Source organism: Hyperolius riggenbachi, chromosome 1, assembly GCF_040937935.1.
Source record: "Hyperolius riggenbachi isolate aHypRig1 chromosome 1, aHypRig1.pri, whole genome shotgun sequence".
NCBI lineage: Eukaryota > Metazoa > Chordata > Amphibia > Anura > Hyperoliidae > Hyperolius > Hyperolius riggenbachi.
Window position 1 is genome coordinate 609,042,617 of NC_090646.1, and position 16,257 is coordinate 609,058,873.

The window sequence follows — 16,257 nt, forward strand, 5'->3', positions numbered from 1 at the left end:
TAAAAATTACATTATAAGAAATAATAATAATAATAATAATAAGAAGAAGAAGAAGAATCCTATTATCTTGCCTCCACCCCCTTCACAAATAGTTTACAATGCCCCCAGGGCCCAATGCAATTGCAGAACTCGCCAGTCTTAAGTGCTAGTGAGTTCTAAAATCCGGGAGAGATCCCATTGATTAGTGTAGCACTAGCAACCAATAGGAATCCCTGGCAGAAAATCAAAAAACATTTTAAAATTTGCCCCCGAAGCTCCCCATTGGCCCACTAAATTGAACACCGGAAATCATCTTCAGGGACGATTCTCATTAGTTCCGACTGTGGACCAATTGGGAGCTCTGGGGGGAATTTTAAAGATGCTTTTGCAGGGTCTTCTATTTTTCAGTCTAGAGAAGTGGTGAGGAGCATTGGCTGTGGCGATGGTCCCTGCAGGTCGGTGCAGATGCAGCAGGGAGCAACAGTGCCAGGGGATCCTGGGATAGGTGCACAGATGTCAGGTGAGTGTTGGGTTGTCCAGCACTGTAATGGTGGCAAATGGAAGGCCTGTAAGAGATGCAGTGGATGTCTGGAGCGTATTGGGGTGCCTGGCAATGAAGTGTTTAATGTGGTGGATATCGGGGGGTACCCTGCATTGTAGTGGTGTGTGGTGGATATCAGGAGAGTGTTGGGGTGCCTGGCAATGTAGCGGTGAGTACAACAGATGTCGGTAGAGTCTTGCAGAGCCTGGCAATGTAGGGGTGAGTGCGGTGGACATCTGGAGAGTGTCAGAGTGTCCGCAATGCCGGATTTATATGTTTTGTGCCCCTAGGCCAAGTATGCTGTGGCTCAACTTTCTTGTGCATCAGCGCATTCTCCCATTCCACGTGCATCCCCTATTCCATGTGTATTATCCAGCACCCCCTTTCTTTCGTGAACAGCTCCCTTGAGCATCAGTTTCCCTTTTTTCATGTATTGCTCCCCATTTTCAGCCTCCTCTTTCATATGTAGGAACCAGTCTTTCATGTCCAGGTGCCCCCTGGGCTGCAGCCACCCAAGGCCCAGGCCTTTGTGGCTTTTCCAGAAATCCAGCCCTGGGTGTCCGGTATTGTAGCAGTGAGTGTGGCAGATGTTGAGAGTGCATCAGGGTGCCTGGCAATGTATCAGTGAATGTAGAGGTATGACAGTTTACACTGGAGCGAGGTAGCAGTGCTGTGGTGCTGAAAGACAGCTCCACAGCACAAACCCTTCCTCCTCCATCACCTGAAGGTAGGAGCAATGCTCAAGTAAATTACCATTATTTGCCTGAACAAAGCTGTTCTGGTGTAGCCATCGCACAGGTGAAACTTGCAATTGAAATTGGCGGTAGCTCCCAAAGCATGGTCAGGTGATAAGAAACTTACACGCAGCAAGCCTCTATCACCTGAAATAGCATATGGTCCATAATAATGCAATAGATATGCCTGGGACCACACTTACCTGGAAGCTACCTAATGCCTCCCTTTAATGGGCGTAACAATCACCCCTGCAACCCCTGCGACCACAGGGGGGCCCAGAGGATTTTGGGGCCCCTCCTCCTCTCTCTCTCTCCAACCGCAAGTGCAGCCAATTAGCAAAAAAAACCTCCCTGTTCCTTTACAAAAAACTTCTTCAGGAGCGTGTGTAATTATTTCCTGCTTCCATATGCTGCTTCACAGCAGAACACTCTGCCATTCGCTGGCTCCCAATCACATGACCCGCATGGGGTTTGGGGACCAAAGGGGCCCCATGCTATCATTTTTGCGGTGGGGGGGGGGCTATTAAGTCTAGTTACGCCCCTGTATTGTACAGAGAAAAGTATATCATGCTAGCATTAAAACTAGGGATGGGACGAATCCACAATTTCTTCGAATTCGAATCCGGATCCGAATCTAAAAAGGTTCTCGAATATCTCGAACCTTTCGAATCCCGAATCTAACGAATCCTGCACATAAAAATTGTGCGATCCGTGGTATAGTTGCCCGCAGTATAGGTACCCAGGCATAGGTAGCGAGGTAAAGGTGCCTTCAGTTTAGCTAGCTAGGTATGGGTGCCTTCAATATTGGTAGCTTTCAGTATAGGTAGCAAGGTATAGGGGCCTTCAGTATAGGTAGCAGGGTTTATGGGCCTTCAGTATAGGTAGCAGGGTATATGGGCCTTCAGTATAGGTAGCAGGGTATATGGGCCTTCAGTATAGGTAGCACGGTATATGGGCCTTCAGTATAGGTAGCAGGGTATATGGGCCTTCAGTATAGGTAGCAGGGTATATGGGCCTTCAGTATAGGTAGCAGGGTATATGGGCCTTCAGTATAGGTAGCAGGGTATATGGGCCTTCAGTATAGGTAGCAGGGTACATGTGCCTTCAGTATCGGTAGCAAGGTATAGGGGCCTTCAGTATAGATAGCACAGTACATGTGCTTTCAGTATTGGTAGGTAACTAGGTATAGGGGCCTTCAGTATAGGTAGCAGGGTATATGTGCCTTCAGTATAGGTAGCAGGGTATATGTGCCTTCAGTATAGGTAGGTAGCTAGGTATAGGGGCCTTCAGTATAGGTAGTAAGGTACATGTGCCTTCAGTGTAGGTAGGTAGGTAAAGGGACCTTCAGTATAGGTAGCAGGGTATAGGGCCTTAAGTATAGGTAGGTAGGTAGGTATGTAGGTAGGTAGGTATAGGGGCCTTTAGGTAGGTAGGTAGGTAAAGGGACCTTCAGTATAGGTAGCAGGGTATAGGGCCTTAAGTATAGGTAAGTATGTAGGTAGGCAGGTATAGGTGCCTTTAGGTAGGTAGGTACGTATAGGGGGCCTGTAGGTAGGTAGGTAGGTAGGTATTGAGGCCTGTAGGTAGGTATAGTGGCCTGTAGGTAGGTATAGGGGCCTTTAGGTAGGTAGGTAGGTATAGGGGCCTTTAGGTAGGTAGGTAGGTACGTATAGGGGGCCTTTAGGTAGGTATAGGGGGCCTTTAGGTAGGTGGGTATAGTGGCCTGTAGGTAGGTAGGTAGGGCAGCCTGTAGGTAGGTAAGGATAGTGGCCGGTAGGTAGGTAGGTAGGTATAGTGGCCTGTAGGTAGGTAGGTATAGGGGGCCTTTAGGTAAGTATAGGGGGCCTTTAGGTAGGTGGGTATAGCGGCCTGTAGGTAGGTAGGTAGGTATAGCAGCCTGTAGGTAGGTAAGGATAGTGGCCGGTAGGTAGGTAGGTATAGTGGCCTGTAGGTAGGTAGGTAGGTATAGCAGCCTGTAGGTAGGTAGGTAGGTAGGTATAGCAGCCTGTAGGTAGGTAAGGATAGTGGCCGGTAGGTAGGTAGGTAGGTATAGTGGCCTGTAGGTAGGTATAGTTGCCTGTAGGTAGGTATAGTGTCCGGTAGGTAGGTAGGTATAGGTGCCTTTAGGTAGGTAGGTATGTATAGGGGGCCTGTAGGTAGGTGGGTAGGTAGGTAGGTAGGTATTGAGGCCTGTAGGTAGGTATAGTGGCCTGTAGGTAGGTAGGTATAGGGGCCATTAGGTAGGTAGGTAGGTAGGTATAGGGGCCTTTAGGTAGGTAGGTAGGTATAGGGGCCTTTAGGTAGGTATAGGGGCCTTTAGGTAGGCAGGTAGGTGCGTATAGGGGGCCTTTAGGTAGGTATAGGGGCCTGTAGGTAGGTAGGTATAGCGGCCTGTAGGGATAGTGGTAGGGATAGTGGTAGGTAGATGGAACCCCCCTCCCCCGCCAACCCCCCCACGGCTCCCTCCGTCCCCCGTGCCTCCTCCGCTCACCCCTGCATAATCTACTCACCTTTCCCGTGGAGCGCAGAGCGGCAGACCTCTTCGTTACTTCCCTGTTCCCTCTAGTGGCCGGACCGGCTCTTACTAATGACGTCATTGTAAGAGCCGGTCACTAGGGGGAACCAGGAAGTCGGCGAGAGGTCTGCCGCTCTGCGCTCCGCTATGGATAGGTGAGTGGATGCGGGCAGGGGGGGCGAGCGGAGGAGCCGCGGGGGGGGTCGGAGGACGAGTGCGAGCGGCGGATGCGCGGCGATGCGGCGTCGGGATTCGGTGGATTCGTATAGTGGAAAATGGCGTCGGGATTCGAATCCACGAATCTCGAATATTTCCTAATATTCGAGGGATTCGTGGATTCGCCGGATTCGTCGTCCCACCCCTAATTAAAACATTGCACAAAGCAATGAGTAAAGATCTTTGCAAACTCTGAAATGATATAGAAACTGGTATACAGCTTTTGGAACACTGGATAAGATGATGAGCTTGAAGATGAGCTTTAGTGAAAAGGGGAAAAATAAATCAATGCGTTACAAAGTGAAACGTTAAAAAATTGAAGAGAGATCAATAAATGATTGCTATTCGCCATGTAATTTGTTTCATATTGTTTGTTCCACAATTTTCCTGCACATTATCATCTTTACTACTGGCAGACATGAAAATAAAACATACAGCACCAATTGCCATTATTTATAACCACACCCCCTAACAATGCAATACGCTAAAAAGTTGTTTTTTATTGATATACACATGCACAGTGTGAGATACTGGTTGCTTGACAGTTGAAAACAGCTGTTATTTCCCACAATGCAACAAAGTTCACAGACTGGAAACTGTCATGACCTAGGTCCTGACATCACACTGTGAGAGAGGTTTCACCACAATATCATCCATTCAGACCACACATTTCAAACTTCGGCCCGCGGGCCGAATATGGCCCTCAGTGCCATTAAATTTGGCCCCCAAGTGTTTTCCTCACTTAGCATTGTGTTTGGCCCACTCTAGACCACCAGGGAAGCTATATTGGAGTTGAATTCCTAGAACAACAGGGAAGCTATACAGATGTAGGGGGGATGTAGGGAACTGTATAGGGGAGGGTGGGGGCACTAGACACCAGGGAACTGTATAGGGGAGGGAGGACCACTTGACACCGGGGAACTGTATAGGGGAGGGAGAATAACCACTAGACTCCGAGGAACTGTATAGGCATTGGAGGAGAGCCATTAGACACCAGGGAACTTTATAAATGAAGGAAGGTGGCTACTAGTCATTGAGTTTGGCCCGCAACTTGGTCCCAGCCCTGTGTTTTGGAAGCCAGAGTAGGAAAGAACACCACTTTGTATTTGAGTTTGACACCCCTGATTCAGACCCCTCCCATGATCTATTTGAGAAAAGGTAAAGATTTCTCATGGGAAATGGGGTATCCGTTACTGATTGGGATGAAATTCAATCCTTGGTTACAGTTTTGTTTTCGCTGAATAGTGCAGTGGACTTTTTAAAATTCTTATTTCATGTTCATCAGATATGTTTAAAGAGGAACTGCAGTGAAAATAACATAATTTAAAAAAAAGTGCTTACATTTTACAGTAATTATTTATAAACTGATTTAGTCAGAGTTTCCCCATTGTAAAATATTTCCTCTCAATGATTTACATTCTGAAATGTATCACATGGTAACATGTTTACTGCTGGCAGGTGATGTCTTAAGAAGGAGATGCTGCTTTTTTGGCAGTTGGAAACAGCTGTTACTTCCCACAATGCAACAAGGCTCCCACAGTGTGACGTCAGTACGTAGGTGCTGACATAATACTGTGGGAGGGGTTTCACCACAATATCAGCCATACAGAGCCCCCCGATGATCTGCTTGAGAAAAGGTAAAGATTTATAATGGGAAAGGGGGTATCAGCTACCGATTGGGATGAAATTCAATCCTTGGTTACAGTTCCTCTTTAAAGCTTTGGCATTCCTGAATGTTGCAGGTAACAGTGGCATCAATACATCAGGACTCTCAGCACCGTTGGCGCTTTTGTGCGTATTCAGCCGCCATCTGTATACAGTTTTGGACTTCAAAAGTGTCCATCAAGCGGAGTTTGAAGCCCATGGAGACTCCTAACAGTGTCGCCCTGCACCTTTCATGGAAAACTTGCGCACTGCGTTATGCGAGAATCACAAGTATCTTTTCTCATTCAAGTGAAAGCAAACCTTCTTAGGAGGACGAAGCAATTCCCCGGCTGTGCTTTTGTTGTAAGAGAAAGAGCATTATCTCTTGGTTCCATTCCAGATTCTATTATAGGGTTTTAAGTACTGAGAGCCAACTGGGTCAGTTTGTACCAAATGTGAGCTGGTTTTGTAGCTTGTATAAAAGACTATTAAGATCTAAGCCCTGGCTTATGAATACATGTCATCCCTTCTAACTGGAAGGAAGCCAGACTGTTCTTGAAAAGACGGCAGAAGCTCGTAGTCTGCAGGCATGTTGTGTACATTTATCTTGTGGTGGAAAACGAGCTCCGTGTTGAAAGGAAATATTTTAATTGTTTAATTTTCTTGTTAAGCCAGCAAGCCCATCTTCAATTATTCCTATAAACACGCTGTCTGTTTTCATTTCAGTTTGGAAAGATTGGAAATGACAGTTGCCGTCGCATTAAGGACTGAATAATTGTCACCACGCTCAGGCAGACCTTCCCGAAAATATAGAACCATCTAATTTGTGATCACACTTTCAAGTGAACCACAACTGAAATATACGAAGGAACAAATACAGTAAATATATCTGTCCATAGTACAAGGTCTTGGAATTTCCTGGAACACCATATTTTTCTATGGTTATAAGAGTTAAAAGGTAGGTTTGGGGATGGGGATCTCTCACTGGTGTTCTTTCCTACCCTGGCTTCCAAAACACAGGGCTGGATTTACAACTCAGAGGTGTAACGATTGTGGAATTCTCTCCTTGATCAGCGCACAGGATGTGCGCTGACACTGCGGAAATCCTCCACAAGCGTATAATTTGCGGGAACCCAGCAGAAGGTGCAATGCACCTGTAGAGGGAAATTCCTGTCGGCAGCTGGAGCTGTGGAGTGCAGAGGAATAGCTCCTCTGCCCTACCACACACGCCAGACAGGAATTGTACGAAGGGAAGAAGCGCAATCGCAAGAGAGGCGATTGAGAATGAGCACAGAGACAGATTGTATGTGTGTGCACCAAACTAGTCGCCAACCCGCGACGGTGCACACACCACAGCAGATATGAAGTAGGAACGCGATCGCGAGAGGTGCGATCGCCAGACGTGACACAAGGCTACAGCAAGGCGGAGCACGAGAGTAGCAAAGGCACAGCAAATCATACAATGAGGAGATAAGGAAAATAACAAACTCTAACTGAACGCGAACACCGCACTCATTCGCAGCAGTGCACGCGTTCATGCGCGGTCTCCACGTGATAAGCACAATAGAGACAAGCACGCCTAACTAACCACCGGCAGACAAACATGAAACAGAGGACGCGAGCGCTTGCTTAACGGTTACCTCACCGAGCCTCCAGCAAGCGTTCGTAGCAGACAAGACAGACACACGAAAACAGGGACAAGCGAGAGATAGGATCCACAGCACTAGCGAAAAGAGGCCAGTGCGATCCAGGGAGACAGAGAGATGGAGATTAGACGGATCCACAGCACTAGCGCTAGGCGAGTGCGATCCAGGCAAGACAGATAGAGGAGATAGCTGGTAGCAACCGCTGCCCCAGCTATACTCCAAGAACAAAGATCAGAACAACCTCCTGTCGACCACCGCAGGGACAGGACAATCGCAACAGACAAACAAAACAGATATGCAATCCTATCTGCACTAGGGAACCTGCCGAGTACAGTCCCAGCAATTACTCTAAGCTACTATTCAAACAATGAGCAAGGCTGACACTCTCCAGAGTGTTTCACAGGAAGAATCCTTATGACCAGCAACTTACTGTGGGAAACATAGCTCTTTATAAAGCAAGCCCACAGGGGATGTGGCTAGGCAATCTGCATGACAAACATATGCAAATTCCTCAGCAGCAAGCTGCACAACTGACAAAAGGTCTCTCTTCCAGAGACCTGCAGAATGCAGACCTGAACAGTGATCAAAAGGCTGCCTGCCTGCGCAGGCAGCCACACGGATCCTCACAGTACCCCCCCCCCCCCCCCCCTCTAGGGTCAGATTCCAGACGACCCTCTAACCTGATATTTGCAAAAGACTCTAACTGAAGACTCATGAAGGTCAGGACAGCCCGACAAGGCCCAATTCCAGAGTCAGTCCAGCCAAAACCAACCTCATCGGAAGCAAACGCCACCAAAACATGCCCATCAGTACTACCAGTCTCAGCATAACACCCATCAGGACTGTGAACACCAGAGAAGAAGCCATCGACACCCTCCAGACAATACCCACCACCTTCCAAGGAGCGTCCGAAAATACCAAACCTGCCACAATACCTGTTCGAAGTGTCCCTTACAACACAAAAGCCACTGTTGATCTTATCCAGGGTACCAAGCAAAATTTCTCCCGTAATCTCCCAGAACCTTTTGAAGCTCCACAGAGATCTCAAGAGGGCAGAACAATCACCAGGCTCACATGGAGAACTATCAAGCCCTTCTTTGGAACCAATGACTATTCTGGATTCAGAATTACGAGGACACCCAGCAAGATCAAGACTCTCAGGGACCACTTCTGGGCATGCAAGCAGGCAGGCCATATCAGAGCATGTCTCCACCGAGGAAGCATCTGAGCATGCTGGTAACCGAGGCACACTTGAGCTTTCTGGGTCACAGAGCACATTGGGGTACACCAGCACAGGAGAAACCTCAGAACATGTCGGGGAACTGCCAACCTCAGAGTTTGGCACGACAGGACCAAAACCAGCACCGGGCAGAGGATCATCACGAGCAGTGGTCTCAAGCACTGGACTTTCAAGAAAAAACTCATCGTTGACTACAAATAACTGAAGCTCCACCAGAGCTGAAAAAGTAGTCAGCAAGGCAGCAATGCCTACTGAAGTGGGCAACACCTCAGAAGGGCTTGGGGGGCAGGAGACGTCTCCTACAAGTTCTGCACCCTTTGGGAGGAACTCGGAGGTCTCCAGGAAATCAGGCAAGACCTCAGGAACATCAGTTTTCAAGTTTTCTAAGAAGGATTCTGTACTATCCATGTTACAGGGCAAAACTGGAACTTTATTTTGTGAACAGGGCAGATGTCCCAGGGAAGGTTCCACCATAAACTGAGACTGAATTTCATCATCATGAGCGGAACGTACAGGAATATTTGCTGGAACACACACTGACTCCCTAACTGATCTCACTGCACCCAGAATTCTGTGTAGCAGTCAAACTAGCTTGCAACTCCAAAACTGCAGAAAAACAGGTGAGTATAGTAGCAATACCTAGATGAGCCTCTAGGGACACTGCAGGAGACTCTAAACAAGGCCATCGTAACTCATCCAGAGTACAGGGTGCAGAATCAGCATTTTCCTCAGAACAAGAAAGGGACTCACAAATGTCAGTGTGATTGGTCATCATATTGTTATTCATGGTACAGGGCAGGCTCAGAGAAACTTTCTCTGGACCCAGCAAAGATGTTTCAGAGTCAGATTCGCAAAACCGAGGCGCTGTCTCACTCTTAGATTCGGCTAACAATGACAAATCCGGGGAGCCAGAACGCAAAACTTGCGAATCAAAAATCGCTTCAGGTTGTGAAACTGACGCTTCCATAGCGCAAACCTCCGTGATCTGCAGGGCAGACTGTAAGGCGTTCAGGACAGAAACACTGGAGCAACTGTCACCAGGCAACGGGCCCCTACAGGTGTGAACAGGGTGAGAAATAGCGACAACATCAGGAAAAACTTTATCAGACATATTAATTTTACTTTTGATGCTGCATAATTTAGGAACTTTCCTCATAGCAGGATCACAGATGGAAGATCCCAAAGATCTGTCTCCAAATGACAAGGGGTCCCACACATCCCTGAGAAAACTGGCACATCCATGCCGATCACAATCGGCAGGAACATCCGAGAAACAGGCATCAGATCGCACAGATTCAAACTGCACGCAGTCAGGAGAGAACCCTCCAGGATTCGCACAGGAATCAACCACAGTGGCACACCCACTCATTTCAGATCGCACAATGTCAAGACTCACATGCTTTACCCCAGAAAGGCAGGAACAACTATCCGACAACGATGTCTCTTTATTGGAATCAATTGGTTGGTGTGTGTGCAACTCATCCAAAATCGTCTGCCATACATAAATCATCAGATCCACATCACCCTCGTCACATTCATTGGAATCAATCAAAAGGTACATAGAATCGAGACAATCATTCAAGACATCTTCGGTTTTTCGATGTAAAAATCGCAAAAGGCTTTCCAATCAAAATAAAATTCCTCCATCAAGGCCCCAATGTCCCATGAGGCAAATGGAGGTTCAAACAGGCCAGTATCCAGATAATCTCCATATGGGTGGAGTTCAGGAACAAGAACAGATTTTTTAACTGCTTTAACCACCCTGGCGTTCTATTAAGATCGCCAGGGTGGCTGCGGGAGGTTTTTTTTTAATAAAAAAAAAACTATTTCATGCAGCCAACTGAAAGTTGGCTGCATGAAAGCCCACTAGAGGGCGCTCCGGAGGCGTTCTTCTGATCGCCTCCGGCGGCCAAAAGTGACACGGAAGGCCGCAATGAGCGGCCTTCCGTGTTTTGTTTACTTCGTCGCCATGGCGACGAGCGGAGTGACGTCATGGACGTCAGCCGACGTCCTGACGTCAGCCGCCTCCGATCCAGCCCTTAGCGCTGGCCGGAACTATTTGTTCCGGCTGCGCAGGGCTCAGGTGGCTGGGGGGACCCTCTTTCGCCGCTGCTCGCGGCGGATCGCCGCAGAACGGCGGCGATCAGGCAGCACACGCGGCTGGCAAAGTGCAGGCTGCGTGTGCTGCTTTTTATTTGATGAAAATCGGCCCAGCAGGGCCTGAGCGGCAGCCTCCGGCGGTGATGGACGAGCTGAGCTCGTCCATACCGCCCAGCTGGTTAATATAGTGGCCGATCCTACCTATAGTAGGATCCACACAAGCTTTGGATTGAGGCAAAAAATCCAGAGACAAAGCAACATCATGGTAAATATCATTATCATACTGAATGGTTTTGCACATTTCAGACTTGACAGAAACAACCTCTTTATTTGTGGTTGCTATGGGCAACAGATCTCTCCGCTGGGAAGCCTTCCTAGATTTTTTACGTGTAGACTTAGAGGCTTTGGATGGCTGCTTTTTGGATGAGGATGAGCTGTTAATGCAAATCTTTGCAGGCTGAGAGATTTTGCACTGAGTAGATGGAACAGCTGATTGAGCTGCCGACAACAACTCGTTAAGGGGATATGGTAACTGAGGTAGTCTCAGCCAAATATGAATTGTAAAGGCCAAAAATTCCAGGGGTCTTTGACTCAGTGTGGTATGATCTAACACATCATAAGCCCACTTTAACATTTTGCCCCCAAACAGAAGGTAGGCCATTTGGGGTGCCCTGGTAGATACTGGGGTGCATTGGAATTCAGGATTCATCAAAAGTTTAGTACACTCAGACAAAAATTCATCCGCTGTTTCAGGTTCAAGATTTTTAAATCTCTTAAAGGTACAGGAGCCATACTCGACAAAATCATACAAATCGGAAATTCCCTCTACGCTGGGAATTTTGGTTGGGCTGGTCATACTGTAACGATAGTGGAATTCTCTCCGTGATCAGCGCACAGGATGTGTGCTGACACTGCGGAAATCCTCCACAAGCGTATAATTTGCGGGAACCCAGCAGAAGGTGCAATGCACCTGTAGAGGGAAATTCCTGTCGGCAGGTGGAGCTGTGGAGTGCAGAGGAATAGCTCCTCTGCCCTACCACACACGCCAGACAGGAATTGTACGAAGGGAAGAAGCGCAATCGCAAGAGAGGCGATTGAGAATGAGCACAGAGACAGATTGTATGTGTGTGCACCAAACTAGTCGCCAACCCGCGACAGTGCACACACCACAGCAGATATGAAGTAGGAACGCGATCGCGAGAGGTGCGATCGCCAGACGTGACACAAGGCTACAGCAAGGCGGAGCACGAGAGTAGCAAAGGCACAGCAAATCATACAATGAGGAGATAAGGAAAATAACAAACGCTAACTGAACGCGAACACCGCACTCATTCGCAACAGTGCACGCGTTCATGCGCGGTCTCCACGTGATAAGCACAATAGAGACAAGCACGCCTAACTAACCACCGACAGACAAACATGAAACAGAGGACGCGAGCGCTTGCTTAACGGTTACCTCACCGAGCCTCCAGCAAGCGTTCGTAGCAGACAAGACAGACACACGAAAACAGGGACAAGCGAGAGATAGGATCCACAGCACTAGCAAAAAGAGGCCAGTGCGATCCAGGGAGACAGAGAGATGGAGATTAGACGGATCCACAGCACTAGCGCTAGGCGAGTGCGATCCAGGCAAGACAGATAGAGGAGATAGCTGGTAGCAACCGCTGCCCCAGCTATCCTCCAAGAACAAAGATCAGAACGACCTCCTGTCGACCACCGCAGGGACAGGACAATCGTAACAGACAAACAAAACAGATATGCAATCCTATCTGCACTAGGGAACCTGCCGAGTACAGTCCCAGCAATTACTCTAAGCTACTATTCAAACAATGAGCAAGGCTGACACTCTCCAGAGTCTTTCACAGGAAGAATCCTTATGACCAGCAACTTACTGTGGGAAACATAGCTCTTTATAAAGCAAGCCCACAGGGGATGTGGCTAGGCAATCTGCATGACAAACATATGCAAATTCTTCAGCAGCAAGCTGCACAACTGACAAAAGGTCTCTCTTCCAGAGACCTGCAGAATGCAGACCTGAACAGTGATCAAAAGGCTGCCTGCCTGTGCAGGCAGCCACACGGATCCTCACAAGAGGCCTGTAGGTAAAGGCGTTGTGGCGCCCTAGACTCCACCCCTGAACATGGCCAACCCCCCCAAGTAATGTATGCGCACCTTGATGGTTCTCATCCCAGTCGGGAAGTTGGGACCGTCTCTACTGAGAATCTGGTGTGTATACTGCAGCTCTGAGGTATCGTTGAGAGATTTGGAGAGGAAGATCATCTCGGCCAAGCATCGGATCAATGAGGCCCTGTGCTTGCTTATAGCTTTGTTTGAGATTTTACTCTCAATATTTGCCTGATGAAGCAGAACGCAAGAAACACGTTGCATTATATTGTTGTTTTTTTGAATATTAAAGCCATAATTATTTATCTTATTCTCAATTGTTTTACAAGATAAGGTAAATTCATATCTACCTCCACTTTTTAAATTGTTTTAATTACTTTATTTTATTTTGGTGCCTCTGAAACAAGTGCCAGGCCAAGAGGATTGTTCTCCTCCTTACCCCTCCCACTTGTGCCATGCGACATGCAGTTGTCACTCCTCCCTCAGCCATAGCAACAGAATGCATTGCTAGCCTGCAGGCTAGCATTGCATCTTTTTGAGCACTTAGCCCGAGCTTTCACCCAAAGTATCTAATCTTGACCCTGTGGCTGACAGTCCATGTACATGTGTACAAGGCTTTCAGATTGATCTAATCAGCCCCAGTAGTGGCTGATTAGTTAACTGACAGGTGTTTAATTAGCCAGATGAATTCAGTTTATTTCAAGTCAGAAGAAATTTACAGGCTGTTTGCACTGAAAGCCATAATTGAAGCTCATCTATAATTATTAGCATCAGGTAGAGAATAAATAATGATTAGCTGCAGTCTGACTCAGTACAGCTGGAAAGAGACTGGCATTTACAGCGTGGGACTATTAGCCCTTACAACCTGCATAGAAGATGGAGAAGCAGGCAAGTTGTAAGCCAGATTACTAATAGATACAGTATATGATATAAGTCAATTCATGGTCAAAGCAGTAGGATTAGCCATACTATGCCAGGGAAAAAACCTTTACATATATAAGAAGATAAATACTTGATCTAGTTACATAACACATGTATTGTACTGTCCACGCTTTGATTTCAGTGAATGTTATATAGTAAATGAAGAGAATTCTGTTCCTGGTGGGAACCATGTCTTTTGCCCACTGTTTAGGCTAAATACTGATTCCTTTTCACCTTCAATTGCTGAGTCACCTTAGCCTTGCTTGTAAACACAAGTGAGCAGGGGATTGTGTTTCAGATAGGCAGCTAGGCAGGGAAATAAATGGAAGAGGAGGAATATATTATAGATAAAAAGAACCCCCAGCATGGAACTGTTTGGCACTGACTACTAAAGGACCAGTGCTCCTTAAGTATGTGATGACGTCAAACCATAACACCAGAAAAAGTTTTGAAAGTTTTGAATGCAGGATTAGCATCTTTATCACTTAATACACTCAGAACATCTGCAGAACGCTTACTGTAAATCGCAAGTGCAACGCTAGTCCTTTTGCGTCCCACAGATGCAAGTAGTAGTGTGAAGCACACCTTCTGTTGCTGCTTAATGATGTGCCAGGCTAGGGTCTCCGGACCAATCTGCATGCAGTAGAGATGAAGCCGGCACCATCCAGATAAATGTATGCTCTTTTATTATAAGAAAAGCATTACAGCAAGACAAAGCAACGTTTCAAGGCTTAACGCCTCTTTGTCAAGCTATTGCTGAATGTCAATCACATTACAAACAATTACACATTGATTTATATAGGGTACATGGTTGTGCAGCAGCCAATAGTTTTCAAACTTTTCTCTTCACCAATCTTAACAGTCCACCAACTGCCGGACCTGATGGGGAACTTACAGGCTACTACTTAATAGGTCCATTCATATGTGATCCCTCCCACCTCCAACACCCACCTTGGTTACCCGCTGCGGCCCTCCGTGTCTGTCCATTGCCGCCTTCGTTCCCGGCAGCCCGCTTAAGGTGGACCTGACAGGGAACTGTGCAGGAAGAAGCACGCATGGCCGCATGTCTATGCGGAGACTAGGTGACGTGGGCGGCTATGTCAGCCGTCCACGTCACCAGTTGTTACACGAGAGGCCTGGGCCGGCAGCCAATAGGAAACCACCTCTGCTCGTGCGACCAATAGGTCGCAACCACTATACATTATATGGCGACCAATGGGCCGCAAACACTGCGCTCAACATGGCTAATTAGAATATTTACAAGAAGGTACTGCACACCCTATGTATGTTAATTAATGCACTGGGTGCATTGGGTGCTGAGTCTGTAATTAGGCTAAAAAGCCCTAGAGAAAATATATATACAAAAGGACTCGCACACCAGCATGAGATTCATCAAAATTATATTGTAAACACGAAAGCTGATTATATACAAACAAGTGCAGATAATACACTATGCACAAATAACATAAGTGTATTGGCAACAAGAGACCAAACCGGTCAAAAGAAATACAGCATAATGGTATATGTCAGCAAAACATGAAGTAAATGGCTGCACAAGCAGTATCCCTTTAAGAGCAGAAATGAAAAAACACAAGCGCAGTTTTAAACATGAATGCAGTACATACAAGTGGTAAGGTAGCAAGGGATACAGTCAAACAATTGTGCAGTTACAACATGAATGGTATACCCTGACAGCGGCTGTTTCGGGGGTTCCCTTCCTCAGAGGGTATCACCTGGCTCAGTGCTGCTAACTTCCACAGCGATCAGCGCTGTTTAAATGCTGTTAGAATCCCCTAGATTGCCCTGGACACCTGGGGCCGGCCCCTATGACATCAGAGGGCGTGGCATGGCTAATTAGCATATGTACACAAACTGTTACCCAAACGATCATATCACTCTCAAGCCTTTGGTGTTTACATGGTAACCAGGGGCGAACTGCGTAAGAGAAGATAGGGAAATGGGTCAGCTCCTGAAGCAAGTCAGTAGATGAACATTATCTCAAGGCAGTTAGAATAACAAAAATAAAAAAGTAAACAATTAAAAAAGATAATAAATATAAAGTCAAAGAAACACAGAAATATCAACTAGGCTGGACAGAATGGAGCCCCCACGACATAGACATTTCTGTGTCCTGGGGGACTCCATTCTCTCCAGCCTAGTTGATATTTCTGTGTTTGGTCGTAGCGTTTCACCAGAAACTACACTTATTGTGGCAGTGTATCACGAGAAAATACACGTAAATGCAGCAGCAATTCACCAGAAAATAAGCAATGCGGCAGCGTTTTACCAGAAAATACACGTAATTTTGGCAGAGAAGCCACAGAGGGACACAGCGGCAGCTGCCTGCAACTTACACTAAGCAGATGCAGCAGAAGCAAGTAATAGAACACTTGCAGGGCTCAGTCGGGGGGCGGGGCTTCATTCAGGGGTGGGGCTTAATCCAGCAACATGGCATGGCGCCCCCAGGACCAATGGCACTCCAGGCAATGGCCTGTACTGCCTATGCCTAAAAGCGCCCCTGGGTCTTTTGAACATCTGCGTTTGAAGCATGTTCCAGTGAGAAGGGAGTCTGTGGTTGTCAGCAGGTCTTGGGCAAA

The 16,257-nt window shown here is 47.1% G+C and overlaps 1 protein-coding gene across 2 annotated transcripts in view; it reads right to left on the reverse strand.

Moving 5' to 3' along the window:
* LOC137559090 (leukemia inhibitory factor receptor-like) overlaps positions 1-15,434 on the reverse strand; it is a 169,234-nt gene extending 153,800 nt beyond the window's left edge. Inside the window, exon 1 of one of the 2 annotated variants that reach the window (XM_068271787.1) lies at positions 15,348-15,434. The gene's annotated coding sequence lies outside the window, so the exon portion shown is untranslated. The remainder of the gene's footprint in view (positions 1-15,347) is intronic. The other variant, XM_068271790.1, reaches the window with a different exon arrangement.
* Between the last annotated feature and the right edge of the window lie 823 nt (positions 15,435-16,257).